The 15,063-nt window shown below is 44.2% G+C and overlaps 1 protein-coding gene across 7 annotated transcripts in view; it reads left to right on the top strand.

Annotated features, from left to right (window-relative positions):
* LOC117706595 (glutathione S-transferase Mu 4) overlaps positions 1-15,063 on the top strand; it is a 38,207-nt gene that overhangs the window by 1,848 nt on the left and 21,296 nt on the right. The window contains exon 1 of one of the 7 annotated variants that reach the window (XM_076933120.1): positions 316-447. The exons of 5 other annotated variants lie outside the window; for them this stretch is intronic. The gene's annotated coding sequence lies outside the window, so the exon portion shown is untranslated. Of the gene's footprint in view, positions 1-315; positions 448-15,063 lie in introns of those variants that run through there. One more of the 7 variants, XM_076933121.1, reaches the window with a different exon arrangement.

Genomic DNA, 15,063 nt, shown 5'->3' with positions numbered 1-15,063 from the left:
TGTGTGTGTGTGAATGTACATTTAAAAAAACAGGGCCGCATAAGTAGCCATAGTGTCATGGTGGGCTGGGACAGTCTGACAAAAGATTGCAAGCATGCATGCTGAGAGATGGTGACAAGTCCAAGTCTTTCCTTTCATAGGCAAGAGAACGAAAGCTCAGAGTCCATACACTTTTCCCAAGAGCTCATGTTAATAAGTGACAGTGTGTTGGGGTGTGTTAATGTTGTCTCTGGGGCAGAATACCCAGGATAACTTACAAGCAGGAGAAGTTTATTTTGGCTCACATCCAGAGGCCTGCATCCATGGCCACTTGCTCCTTTCCGATATGGATTGGTGACAGCACGGTACTCAGTAGAGGGAGCATGTGACAGAGAAGGTCCCTTTACCTCCTGAGGACCAGGAAGCAACACACAGGGAGAGGGTCCCAACACCCTCTTCAAAGGCAAGGTACCAACATATCTAACTTCTTCCAGAGAGGCCCTGCCTCTTAAAAATGTCACCATTTCCTACTCGCTGTTGCCCCAGGCTAGGGTGCACGCCTTTAGCGCCATGGCTTGAGTGACATTCCACATTCAAACCACAGCGCAGGCTCTACTGTTTGTTGTGGAGATCAAATTCTCTGTGTGTGGGGGGGTGAGTTTGAAAAGGGGACTTGGACAATTCGGGGCTTGTATCAGAAATTCTACTGTGGGAATCTAGAGAAGTTTAAGTCAGTTACATTTTGGAGAAAGTGATCCAATCTGTTTTGTGACACCTGCTTTTCCACATTTAGTTTTTATGAGAGGATTGTGGGTTAAACAGGAACGGCCATTTCTATCCACAGCCTCAAGGCCTTTTAGAGCAAGGTGGGGTCAGCATTGTCCAGAGGAGACCGTGGCGTAGACAACAGAGCGGGTACCTCACCTGTCTTGGGCTAGGAAGTGAGTCCAGCGAGGTCTCAGCATCAGACTTCTGGCCCTGTGTTTAATCTCTGAGCTTCCTTTGGGACACCCTGGAGATTTTGGTCAGGCCCTGTAAGAAGGCCTGAATGAAGAACAGAGGTAGTGGGGTCCAGGGTGGGGATGGAGGGGAGAATAAGGATGGGTCTGGGCCTTCACTAAGGACATACTTTTTTTTTTCAACATAAGACTTTTATTATCATTTGGAAATTTCATTTCATGCACCCTGATCACACTCACTTCCCAGTCTCTCCAGCCCCCTCCCCCTGCCATACTTGTGATCTCTCCCAAGAAGAAGGAGGAGGAGGAGGAGAGGGCAGGGGAAAGGGAGGGGAAGGGAAGAGGAGGAGGAGAGGGCAGGGGAAAGGGAGGGGAAGGGAAGAGGAGGAGGAGGAGGAGGAGGAGGAGGAGGAGGAGGAGGAGGAGGAGGAGGAGGAGGAGGAACAGCAGCACTGTCACACTCCCAGTAGCCATACCCTTAAAGAAAACTTCCCCACCCCACCCCTGCCAGAAGCCATCAGCTATGGAGAGCTACACTTCCTCATCCTTATCAGATTTTTAAAAGTTCTTTTTCAATGGCTTTCTGTCTAGACTGTTACTCTTTTGTTGTTGGTGGTGGTGTTTTGTTTTGTGGGAGGTAGGGGTTGTAACAGAAACTTTTTATGTCTGGCTTTCTCAACTGTGAGTCTACAATCATCAATACCACTGCAAAAGTACTTTCCTGGCCCTTTGCAGTCTGCAGGAGCATGGACTTCCACATGGTTTCTGATGACAACATGGGCCATAGACAGTTACATGGTCTCTGGTGTCAGCACATATCACGAACCTCAGCATGGCCTCCAATGGCAGTATAGACCATGGACATCAACATGGCCCTCAGCAGCAGCATAGGCCAAGGACATCAACATGGAAGGGCACACTTTTGAAGGCTAGCACCCCAGTGTCTCTTAACTCCCAGGATCTCCTCCTTCTTTGTTCCTACTTGTCCCCAGCCTTGACCCTGAGCACCCCTGGGGGAGCCCCTATGATCATGGGTCTTAAGAGATGCTGTGGGAGTGACGGTGGAGTCTCAGACACACTGCCCCCTCCCAGGGCTCCGGAGCTCCCAGCCTGCACCAGCTAGCCAACCAACATTTTACTTATCATGTTCCTTTCCTGGATCGCTTTCCTTTTCAGATCCTCAAAGCCCACTGGATAGTATCTCTTTTTTTTATCCACAGCTCACGGGTGGATATCTTTTTGTTTCTTGGCCTTGGCTTTGTAAAGACTTTTTATTGATTCCTTGTGAGTTTCACATCATGCACTCCGGTCAGTCCTGCTCATCTCCTCGTCCTCTTGTATCTACCCCTCGACTTTGCAGTCTTCCCCAACAAAATAATACACACACACACACACACACACACACACACACTACAACAAAGCATAGAAACATCTCGTAGTGGAAGCTGTAGTGTGTCACAGTGTGTCCCACAGTGTATGCTCTGTCCACACATCTTCACTTGTGAATGTTCAGTGCAATGAGTCATTGGCCTGGTTCGAGATCTCTGGCTTCTGTGACATCATCAATACTGTATCCTCACTGGGACTCCTCCCAGTTTTCCTGTTGTTGCCCTGGGTCAGCAGGTCTGGCCACATCATACATCCCAACCATTTGCAGATGATATAGATTTTGGGACCCTGGCTTTGGGTCCCGATGGCAGACCAGCTCTCCCTTATCTGCACCACCAGGGGGAGCTCTCCAGCTCTGCTCCAGCTGGACCACCCAGTGCCTCATCTGCAGGAGGCGGGGTCAGCTCTTCTGCTCTCATGCCCTGGGAACCGGCTCACCTACACCCACGCCTCCAAAGCTAGCTCCACTGTTCTGCCCCATGTAGGTGCAGGGGCTCACTCTCCCAAGTGCTGCAGCCTGAGAGGGGCTGGGCCCCTCAGGGCTAGCTCAGCTGATGCCTTCAGCATCAGGGCCAGCTCCATTGTCCAGGCAAGGTGCAGGGCTCACTTTCCCCAGTGCTATAGCCAGTGAGGGGACAGGGCTAGCTCTCCCACTCTCATGATCCCAGGGCCAGTTAGATCAACTGCTGCAAGTAGTGAGGGGGTGAGTGAGTAGAGGGCCAGCTCTCCCTCACTCTGTCCTTAGGGCTGGCTCACCCTCTCCAACCAGGGCCAGCGTTATGGCCTTCTCTTCTGAGTGATGCAGCCAGCACCAGATGGATAGGGATAGCACAGATAGATATTCTGATCTACAGATTAAGGAATTTTTCTGGCTGCTCAGTGTTGTGATGTGAGAGCCAGGCTTCAAATTCTCATTTATTTGACTCCAGGTTCCAAGCTGGGCCACTGTGGCATACCAACCTCTAGAGTTCTGGAAACCTCTAGAGTTTTGCAGATGAGGTTAACTTGGAGCATCTGAGTTCCACATTGAGATACAGTAAGGCATAGCTGGTGTGGGGAGATGTTTACAGGTTGTGACAAAGCAGGAGAACCCACAACCCACTGGTCTGTCACCAGAGTCTGACTTGTCTGTCCTGCTTGGCAAGCTGTATTTTCTTCTGTGTCACTCACTCTGCCAGGGGTCATGCAGGGTAACCTTTTATATTATTCTGTTTCTTTTAGTAATCAATTTGACACTTCCTTCTCTCGTTGATGCCACAAGAATAACATTTTTTTTTTCTATACAGGGTTTCTCTGTGTATCCCCGGCTGATCTGTAGACCAGGCTGGTCTCGAACCCAGAGATTCTGTTTCAGTTTCCTCAGTGCCGGGGTTAAAGGTGTGTTCCACCACTACCTGGTTTAGAATAATTTTTCAATAAATAGGTCTCTAGTGGCTGGGGAGATGGCTCAGGAGGTAATGTGCTTGCCTTTTAAACCCAAGGATCAGAATTCAGTCCCTGGAGCTCACATTTTAAAAAGAGAAAGCTCCTTTAATCTCAGTACTCAGGAAGCAGAGGCAAGTGGATCTCTGAGTTTGAGGCCAGCCTGGTTTACATAGCAAGCTCCAAGACAGCCAGGACTATACAGAGAAATCCTCTCTCAAAAACAAACAAACAAACAACCCAACAACAACAAAAAGAAAAAAGCTGTACATGGTGATAAACACTTCTAATCCCAGCAACGGGAAGGTGGAGACAGGAAAATCCTTGATGCTTACTGGCTGGCCAGCCTAGGCTACTTGGTAAATTCCAGGTCTGTCTAGGTTACTTGGGAAACTCCAGGTTAGGGAGAGAATCTGTCTTTAAAGTAAAAGGGGGCAGGAGTGGTTGGTGCCAATTAACAACACCAGACATTCTGTCTTACACACACACACACACACACACACACACACACACACACACACACACAGCTGCCACTTCTCCCAAGCTGCTTCTCTGGTCTCTTCTTTGAGGTTTTCCCATCGTGCATGGATCATGTGTGGGTCTTGGAGCTACCTTCTGGTCTCTGCCATTCTGCTGCCCATCTTGTCACCAGACAATCTTGTCTCTGAGAAGGTCTAGGAGACGCTTCTTCTGCAGTTAACCGCTCTTTGCTGTTCTTCCCTCAGATCTTGTAGTCAGAGGCTCCTGTGGGGCAGACATGGGGAGGAGAGGAGAGCAGAGGAGCCTTGGCAGTGCAGGTAGAGGACCCGGGTTGAATGGATTTATTAGCAGATGCTACATTGGTTATTATTATTTGGAGAGACGTTCATCCTGGGGAACAAGGCCTCACAGGCCCGATCCTCAGCTGGGTGTCTAGAGATGACCAGTCCTGGAACTGACTCCATCTTACCTAGGAGTGACCCACTAAGCCACATGCAATAAAGACTCAAAATACCAAGGATAGCGTTTGCAAAAATGTCAATCAGGAGTGCTTTGGGGAGCAGGAGGTTGAAGCCATGGCTTTGAGAAGCAGGAAACAGTTTTGTATCACCTCTTTTTCTGTATCAATGTGGCCCTGATCAGAAACATGCTACTCTGCAGTTCAGTGCCTTTGTGCATTTGGAAGGTCCTCCTTCCATGACTGACACTGCCACCTGTCATCAGATGCAGTGGCCAAGAGGCTCTTGTTAGATGATAACCTGTTTTATTCTTGTGGTGGCCTTGACCTGCGGTCCCTGAGGCTTTCCAGATTAATCTGAGTTATCATTGATACCTCTGTCTCTTTAAAAAAATGTTTTAAATTTATTTTTTGATTAATTATATATGCAATATATGTATTTATATATGTTATAAAATATATGCAATTTATCTTGACCATAACTTTATCCAGCCCCTGTCCCTGCCTACTGGCTCTTGTCCCTGAGGTTGCTACCTGGCTGGGCATGGAAGCTGCATACAGTCTCCTATGTGAGCCTATATCAGCTGGTGGTCCAGCCGTTCCTGCTGCACGCCACTCCAGTCCTGTCACCAACAGAAGCTGAGTACCTACCTGTACAGCTGGAGGTGTTCCAGGATGGCCATACTTTGTATATTCACGCCAATGTATTCTCAAAGATCCCACTGCAGGGAATCCTGGTGTATGGCTGTTTCTCTTGTCTGTCACATTCTGTCCCCATGAACCTTGCTGGGCCTTTGCATTATGTGCTGTTCTTCACCCCATACCTTCTTTGTAGGAATGAGGGAGAAAGTGAGCTCTCTGGGAAGATGGCTCTGGGTCTGATAGCTCACGGAACTGATGGCATCTTTGGTTAAAGAAAACTATCTTTCCCTTTAGGTAGTCATGGCTGTGTAGTGTTTGCTGATTGAAAACAAGTTCTTCCATGTAATGGGCTAAAGGAACCTTAAGGCCACTGTCTTGTAGTTTCACAGTTTGGACACTAGGGGTCGCTGTAGGAGTTGTTGGTGCCAGAAACCTCGTGGGGATTTAAGACTCTAAAAGCATACAAGTTACTTCAATTTGCAGCCGGGTTGACTGGTAATCAGGAAGTCTAGTAACTTTAGGATGTCAGGATTTTCCTGTTTTACTTGTTAGCCCAAAAAGTCTGGGGTTAGCAAGTCCCAGTGGCAGGTTTCTGAAGGGAGTCTCGGACTGTAATCATCTAAGAGGAAGAAGCTGCAGTCCATGCTCTCTGTACATGATATCAGCATTTGCAAATGGGCAGGAAATCTTGCCAGCTCCATCTGAGGAGCTGGGGCCCTTGTCAATAATAGACATTCACTTAGGACTTCATCTGAACCTTCTATTAACTGTAAACACTAATACCAGTGTTGTAGGTGTAACTATTGGAAGTAGATCAACTATGTTCATAAAATAAAACCAAGAAGCAAAAATGTATAAATATATATCACTGTGGTTGAGACTTGTGTGCATCCAGCTTTATAACTGTAGTCATTTAAATATCTTAATGAAATCTTTTTTTAAAAAACAAATTTTTATTATATTGTATGTAGGTGGGCATGCATATGCTGCAGCATACATGTGGAAGTCAGAAGACAACTTTGTGGAAGCCAGTTTTCTCTTTTTATTTTTATGTGGGTTCTTGGGATCAAATTCAGGTCAGCAGGCTTGTGTGGTGTTAAAAGTGAGAGTGACAGGGCTGGAGAGACGGCTCAGTGACTAAGGGCATTGCTATTCTTCCAGAGGACCTGAGTTCAGTTCCCAGAACCCACATTATGGCTCCAGCTCCAGGGGATCTAACAACACCCCTCTGACCTCTTCGGCAGCAGCATGCATGTACACGTGCGTGTACACAGATACACATACCTACACGTAAATAACAACTTTTAAAAGTCAGAGTAGCAGTTTTAGGAAAGGAGCTGATGTGAAATGGCTCTTCAGAAGTGATCTCAGTTAGGCGAGAGAGCCCCGTGACCATGGAGAGGGGCTACGATTGGACCTTGAGGTAAGGGATCAATTTGGATCTCTAGTGAGCATCCTATCAGAGACAGCATAGCAGAGCCTTCATGGAAAAGAGAGGAGGTGTAGGAGTTTGATTGAAAATGGTCCCCACAGGCTCATGTATTTGAACACTCATCTCCACTTGGTGGCACTATCTGGGACAGTTACACTTCAGGTAGGAGGTGGAGCCTTGCTGGAAGAAATCAGTCAGTCACTAGGGGCAGGTTTTGTGTTTAGAGGCTTGTTCCACTTTGAGTTTGCTTTTCCTCTGCTCCATGCTTGCATTTGAAGATGTCCTCCATTTCTTGCTGCTTGCTGCCATGGCTCCTCTGCCATTACAGATGCTCCTTCCACAACCATACACCAAAATAAACTCGTTCATCCACAAGTTGCTTTTTGGGAATGGTATTTAATCATAGCAACAAGAAGTAACTAATTCAAGAAGTTCCCCCTTTAAAACCTTTCTTAAACAGAAAGTGGGGCTGGGGAGATGGCTCAGCGGTTAAGAGCATTGGCTGCTCTTCCAGAGGTCCTGAGTTCAATTCCCAGCAACCACATGGTGGCTCACAACCATCTGTAATGGGATCTGATGCCCTCTTCTGACGTGTGCAGACAGGGAACTCACATATATCAAATCAATCAATTAATCTAGAAGGAGGAGGAGGGGGAGGAGGAGGAGAAAGTCAATAAGAGGTGCAGACCTAGAGAGGAGAGACAGAGAGACAGAGTAAGAGCTAATAATACCTTGCTTTAGAACTTTCCCTAGGGGTGGGGAGTACACCCACAAGTCAAACCAGTTTCAAGGAGGCAGGTGTGTGTGTGTGTAAGGGGACACACAGTTGTTTGTTTAGAGTGAGGGATACAGAATTTGCCTATGTATTCCCTCTTTTTTAAAATTTATTTTTATTGGATATTATATTTACATTTCAGATTTTATCCCCTAACCCCCCTTCCCACCACCACCCAGGAACCTCCTATCCCATCCCCCCTCCTCATGCTTCTATGAGGATGTGCCCCCACCTACCCTCCCCACTCCCACCTCCCCACCCTTGAATTACCCCCCCCCCCGCCCACTCTGTGTTCATCCTTCATGGGACCAAGAATCTCCTCTCCCACCTATGCCAGACAAGGCCATCCTCTCCTTCATGTACAGATGGAGTCATGGGTCCCTCCCTTTGTGCTCCCAGGCTGGTGGTTTAGACCTTGGGGAGCTCTGGTTGGTTGGTATTGTTGCTCTCCTCATGGGGCCACGAACCCTTTCTGCTCCTTCAGTCTTCTAACTTCTCCATTGGGAAACCCTTGTTCAGATCAGTGGTTAGCTGTGAGCATCTGCCTCTGATTATGTCAGACTCTGGCAGACCTCTAAGGAGACAGCTATATCAGGCTCTTGTCAGCATGCACTTCCTGCCATCTACATCAGTGTCTAGCTTAGGTGACTGTACATGGGATGGATACCCAGGTGGAATGGTCTCCAAATGGCCCCTCTTTCAGTTTCTGTCCCACACTTTGTTTCCATATTTGCTCCCTTGAGTATTTTTGTTACTCCTTCTAAGTAGGACCAAGGCATCCACACTTGGTCTTCCTTCTTCATGAGCTTCATGTGGTCTGTGAATTGAGTCTTCACTATTCCAAGCATTTGGGCTAACATCCGCTTATCAGTGAGTAAATACCATGTATGTTCTTTTGTGATTGGGTTATCTCACTCAGGATAATATTTTCTAGTTCTATCCATTTACCTAAAAATTTCTCAAATTCATTATTTTTAATAGCTGAGTAATATCCCATTGTGTAAATGTACCACATTTTTTTTTTTTATCCATTCCTCTGTTGAAGGACATCTGGGTTCTTTCCAGCTTCTGGCTATTATAAATAAGGCTGCTATGAACATAGTGGAGCATATGTCCTTGTTATATGTTGGAGCATCTTCTGGGTATATGCCCAGGAGTGGTATAGCTGGATCCTTAGATAATGCTATGTCCAGTTTTCTGAGGAACCACTAGATTGATTTCCAGAGTGGTTGTACCAGCTTGTAATCCCACCAACAATGGAGGAGTGTTCCTCTTTCTCCACATCCTCGCCAGCATCTACTATCACCTGAGTTTTTGATCTTAGCCATTCTGACTAGTGTGAGGTGGTATCTCAGGGTTGTTTTGATTTGCATTTCCCTGATGACTAGGGATGTTGAGCATTTCTTAAGGTGCTTCTTGGACATTCGAGTTTCCTCAGTTGAGAATTCTTTGTTTAGCTCTGTACCCCATTTTTAATAGGGTTATTTGGTTGTCTGGAGTATAATTTCTTGAGTTCTTTGTATATATTTGATATTAGCCCTCTATCAGATGTAGGATTGGTAACAGATTTTCCCAATCTGTTGGTTGCAATTTTGTTTTATTGATGGTGCCCTTTGCCTTACAGAAGCTTTGCAGTTTTATGAGGTCCCATTTGTCAATTCTTGATCTGAGAACATAAGCCATTGGTGTTCTGTTCAGGAACTTTCCCCCTGTGCCTAAGTATTCGAGGGTCTTCCCCACCTTCTCTTCTATTAGTTTCAGTGTATCTGGTTTTATGTGAAGGTCCTTTATCCACTTGGACTTGAGCTTTGTACAAGGAGATAAGAATGGATTGATATGCATTCTTCTACATGCTGACCTCCAGTTGAACCAGCAATATTTGCTGAAAATACTGTCCTTTTTCCACTGGATGGTTTTAGCTCCTTTGTCAAAGATCAAGTGACCATAGGTGTGTGGGTTCATTTCTGGATCTTCAATTCTTTTCCATTGATCTTCCTGCCTGTCTCTGTACCAATACCATGCAGTTTTTATCACTATTGCTCTGTAATACAGTTTGAGGTCAGGGATGGTGATTCCCCCAGAAGTTCTTTTATTGTTGAGAATAGTTCTCGATATCCTGGGTTTTTTGTTATTCCAAAGGAATGTGCAAATTGCTCTTTCTATCTCTATGAAGAATTGATTTGGAAATTTGATGGGGATTGCATTGAATCTGTAGATTGCTTTTGGCAAGATGGCCATTTTTACTAAATTAATCCTGCCAATCCAGGAGCATGGGAGATCTTTCCACCTTCTGAGATCTTCTTCTATTTCTTTCTTCAGAGACTTGAAGTTCTTGTCATACAGATCTTTTACTTGCTTGGTTAGATTCACTCCAAGGTATTTTATATTATTTGTGACTATTGTGAAGGATGTCATTTCCCTAATTTCTTTCTCAGCCTGTTTATCCTTTGAATAGAGGAAGGCTACTGATTTGTTTGAGTTGATTTTTTTTCTATAGTTCCCTTTTTTTGTTTGTTTGTTTTTTTTCAAGACAGGGTTTCTCTGTGTAGCCCTGGCTGTCCTGGAACTCACTCTGTAGACCAGGCTGGCCTCGAACTCAGAAATCTGCCTGCCTCTGCCTCCCAAGTGCTGGTACTAAAGGTGTTCGCCACCACCGCCCAGCTTGAGTTGATTTTATATCCAGCCACTTTGCTGAAGTTGTTTATCAGGTTTAGAAGTTCTCTGGTGGAAGTTTTAGGGTCACTTAAGTATACTATCATATCATCTACAAATAGTGAAATTTTGACTTCTTCCTTTCCTATTTGTATCCCCTTGACTTCCTTTTGTTGTCTAATTGCTCTGGCTAGGACTTCCAGTACTATATGAATAGGTAGGGTGAGAGTGGGCAGCCTTGTCTAGTCCCTGATCTTAGTGGGATTGCTTCAAGGTTCTCTCCATTTAGTTTGATGTTGGCTACTGGCTTGCTGTATATTGCTTTTACTATGTTTAGGTATGGGCCTTGAATTCCTGATCTTTCCAAGACTTTTAACATGAAGGGATGTTGAATTTTGTCAAATGCTTTCTCAGCTTCTAGTGAGATGATTATGTGGTTTTTTCTTTGAGTTTATTTATGTAGTGATTACATTGATGGATTTCCAAATATTGAACTGTTGGGAGCCGACTTTAGCAGAAAGCGGCTAGATCAACTTTGCAGCCATCTGGAACCATATACCCTGACGAAAGATTTGGTTTTCAATAGCCTACAACAGCTGAAGCACACTCTGATATCCCACATATTTTGTGTTGCTGTTTACTGGCCCCAGCTGCAAGGTGCACGTGGTAGTCATGCCTACAAGACATGCAGTTCACGTGCTGTTCACGTGCTATCTACACCATACATGCTTATAAGGCGCATGTGCTATCCACGCCTGCAAGGCATTGCGGTGCACATGCTGTCCACACTATAGACGCCTGTAAGGCTTACATCATATCAACACCTGCAAGGCACGTGGCAAAAGCCTATAAATAGCTCAGAATTCCCTTCAATAAACGAGACTTGATCAGAATCTCTGTCTTGTCTCCATTCTTCGAGTCTCTTCCCCTTTATCCTCTCTCTCTCTCTCTCTCTCTCTCTCTCTCTCTCTCTCTCTCTCTCTCTCTCGCTAGACCCTGACCCTCGGACCGGAACGGACAGTACGGGCTGCAACATTGAACCATCCCTGCATTCCTGGGATAAAGCCTACTTGATCATGATGGATGATTGCTTTGATGTGTTCTTGGATTCTGTTTTCGAGAATTTTATTGAGTATTTTTGCATCAATATTCATAAGAGAGATTGGTCTGTAGTTCTCTTTGTTGGGTCTTTGTGAGGCTTAGGTATGAGTGTAATTGTAGCTTCATAGAACGAATTGGGTATTGTTCCTTCTGTTTCTATTCTGTAGAATAGTTTGAAGAAAATGGGTATTAGGTCTTCCTGGAAGGTCTGATAGAATTCTGCACTAAAACCATCTGGTCCCGGACTTTTTTGGTGGGGAGACTTTTAATGACTGCTTTTATTTCTTAAGGGGTTATGGGACTGTTTAGATGGTTTATCTGCTCCTGATTTAATTTTGATACTTGTTATCTGTCTAGGAAATTGTCCATTTCATTCAGATTTTCCAATTTTGTTGAGTATAGGCCTTTGTAGTAGGATCTGACGATTTTTTTAATTACCTCAGTTTCTGTTGTTATGTCTCCCTTTCAGTTCTGATTTTATTAATTTGAATACTGTCTCTGTGCCTTTTGGTTAGTCTGGCTAAGGGTTTATCTATCTTGTTGATTTTCTTAAAGAACCAGCTTCTGGTTTTGTTGATATTTTGTACAGTTCTTTCTGTTTCTACTTGGTTGATTTCAGCCCTGAGTTTGATTATTTCCTGTCGTCTACTCCTCTTGGGTATATTAGATTCTTTTTGTTCTAACGCTTTCAGGTGTGCTGTCAAGTTGTTAGTGTGCGTTCTTTCCAGTTTCTTTTTGTAGGCACTTAGAGTTATGAGTTTTCCTCTTAGTACTGCTTTCATGGAGTCCCACAAGTTTTGGTATGATGTGTCCCCATTTTCATTGAATTCTAAAAAGTCTTTAATTTCTTTCTTTATTTCTTCCTTGACCAAGTCATCATTGAGTAGAGCATTGTTCAGTTTCCATGTGTATGTGGGCTTTCCGTTGTTTTTGTCAGTATTAAAGACCAACCTTAGTCCATGGTGGTCTGATAGGGTACAAGAAATTATTTCAGTCTTTTTGTATCTGTTGAGGCATGTTTTGTAACCAATTATATGGTCTATTTTGGAGAAGGTACCATGAGGTGCTGAGAAGAAGGTATATTCTTTTGTTTTAGGATAAAGTGTTCTATAGATATCAGTTAAGTCCAATTGGTTCATAACTTCTGTTAGTTTCATTGTGTCTCAGTTTAGTTTTTGTTTCCATGATCTGTCTATTGCTAAGAGTGGGGTGTTGAAATCTCCCACTATTATTGTGTGAGGTGAAATGTACGCTTTAAGCTTTAGTGAAGTTTCTTTTATGTAGGTGGGTGCTCTAGCATTTGGGGTATATATGTTCAGAATTGAGAGTTAATCTTGGTACATTTTTCCTTTGATGAATATGAAGTGTCCTTCCTTATCTCTTTTGATTACTTTTGGTTGAAAATTGATTTTATTTGATATTAGAATCACTACTCCAGCTTGTTTCTTGGGACCATTTGCTTGGAAGATTGTTTTCCATCCTTTTACTCTGAGGTAGTGTCTGTCTTTGTCACAGAGGTGCGTTTCCTGTATGCAGCAAAGTGCTGGGTCGTGTTTATGTATCCAGTCTGATAGTCTATGTCTTTTTATTGGAGAGTTGAGTCCATTGATATTAAGAGATATTAAGGAAAAATGAATGTTGCTTCCTGTTATTTTTGTTATTGGAGGTGGAATTATGTTTGTATAGTTATCTTCTTTTGGGGTTGTTGGAAGATTACTTTCTTGATTTTTCTGGGTTATAGTTTCCCTCCTTGTGTTGGAGTTTTCCACCAATTATCCTTTGAAGTGTTGGATTTGTGGTAAGATATTGTGTAAATTTGTTTTTTTTCGTGGAATATCTTGGTTTCTCCAACAATATTTATTGAGAGTTTTGCTGGGTATAGTATCCTGGGCTGGCATTTATGTTCTCTTTGGGTCTGTATGATATCTGTCCAGGATCTTCTGGCTTTTATAATCTCTGGTGAGAAGTCTGGTGTAATTCTTATAGGTCAGCCTTTATATGTTACTTTACCTTTTCCCTTACTGCTTTTAGTATTTTTTCTTTGTTTTGTACATTTGATGTTTTGATTATTATGTGGAGGGAGGTATTTCTTTTCTGGTCTAGGCTATTTGGAGTTCTGTAGGCTTCTTGTATATTTATGGACATCTCTTTCTGTAGGTTAGGAAAGTTTTCCTCTATAATTTTGTTGAAGAAATTTACTGTTCCTTTAAGTTGGGAGTTTTCACCCTCATCTATACCTATTATCCTTAGGTTTGGCCTTCTCATTGTGTTCTGGATTTCCTGGATGTTTTGGGTTAGTAGCTTTTTGTATTTTGCATTTTCTTTGACAGTTGTGTCAATGTTTTCCATGGTATCTTCTGCACATGAGATTCTCTCTTCTATCTCTTGTATTCTGTTGGTGACACTTGTGTCTATGACTCCTGATCTTTTTCCTAGGTTCTCTATCTCCAGGGTAGTCTTTCTTTGTGATTTCTTTATTGTTTCTACTTCCATTTTTAGATCCTGCATGGTTTTGTTTAATTCCTTCACCTGTTTGCTTGTGTTTTCTTGTAATTCTTTAAGGGATTTTTGTGTTTCCTCTTTAAGGGCTTCTACCTGTCTACCTGTGTTCTCCTTAAATTCTTTGAGAGTATTATTTATGTCTTTCTTAAAGTCCTCTATCATCATCATGAGAAGTGATTTTAATTCTGAATCCTGCTTTTCCAGTGTGATGGGGTATTCAGGGCTTGCTATGATGGGAGAACTGGGTTCTGATTATGCCATGTAACTTTGGATTTTTTTGCTTACGTTCTTGCGCTTGCCTTTCATCATCTGGTTAACTCTAGTGCTGCCTGCACTCACTGTCTCTGACTGGAGCCTGCCTTTCCAGTTATCTTGCTTGTGTCTGAATTCCTCAGGGTCCAGATATCTCTGTGATCTTTTAATCCTGAGCTCCAGTTGCTCTGAGTACAGTGGCTCCTCTAGGATGTCTCAGGATATGGTGTCTCCACGGTAGCAGACCAGCTAGGTGTCCACCTCTCTGAGTGCAGTGTGTCCTCTAGGATGTTTCGGGATCCGGTGTCCGGTGTCCACAAGAGCAGACCAGGCAGGTGTCTGCTCAATGCAGCAGGCCCAGGCAAGGGGGGCGGAAGGGGAGTGGTATTCCGCAGGGGTGGGCTTGGGTGTCTGCTGAAACCTGAGTGCTGCCTGCACCCAGTTATGGGTCTGGGGGCGGGGGGCATAGGGCAGTGTGTGAGTGTTCTTACCTGCCGCTCTGGGTTCAGTGGTCCCTCTAGGATGTTTCGGGATCCGGGGTCCATGTTCCCTCTTTACTCACAGGAGGTAGAGAACATTGGCAGAGGAGGCATGGCCTCACTTCTGAGACAGAGAGGAGGAAACTATGGGGTCTGTGGTCTGACATCTCCAGCCTTTATGGTGTTTCTATGAAAAAGAAATAGAAGAATGGCTTTATTGGAAAGGAAGGTAGAGGAGGAACCAAGGGAACCTGGTCACTGAATTCAAGTCTCTGGCTTCCTTAAGTTGACTATTGAGGTGTAGTAGGGTCATGGGGATGTCTCTTTGGTAGCCACTAAGTCAGACATTGGTCTTTGAGGCAGAGGTTGGTACCTGAATTTATACATTGGGGAAATATTGCTCACACAAATGTTGCCTGGCAACCTGGGTAAATTGAATCAGCAGGCAGACTAGAGCAGGGCTTGCAGATGGAAAACTGAAAAAGTAATTTTAGGAAAAGCCACAGGTGTAGATCAGGAATTCTATGACAAGCTTTGAAATT

Source organism: Arvicanthis niloticus, chromosome 4, assembly GCF_011762505.2.
Source record: "Arvicanthis niloticus isolate mArvNil1 chromosome 4, mArvNil1.pat.X, whole genome shotgun sequence".
Lineage (NCBI taxonomy): Eukaryota > Metazoa > Chordata > Mammalia > Rodentia > Muridae > Arvicanthis > Arvicanthis niloticus.
Note: the sequence above shows the minus strand (reverse complement) of the source record. Positions and strands in the feature narration are given on the sequence as shown.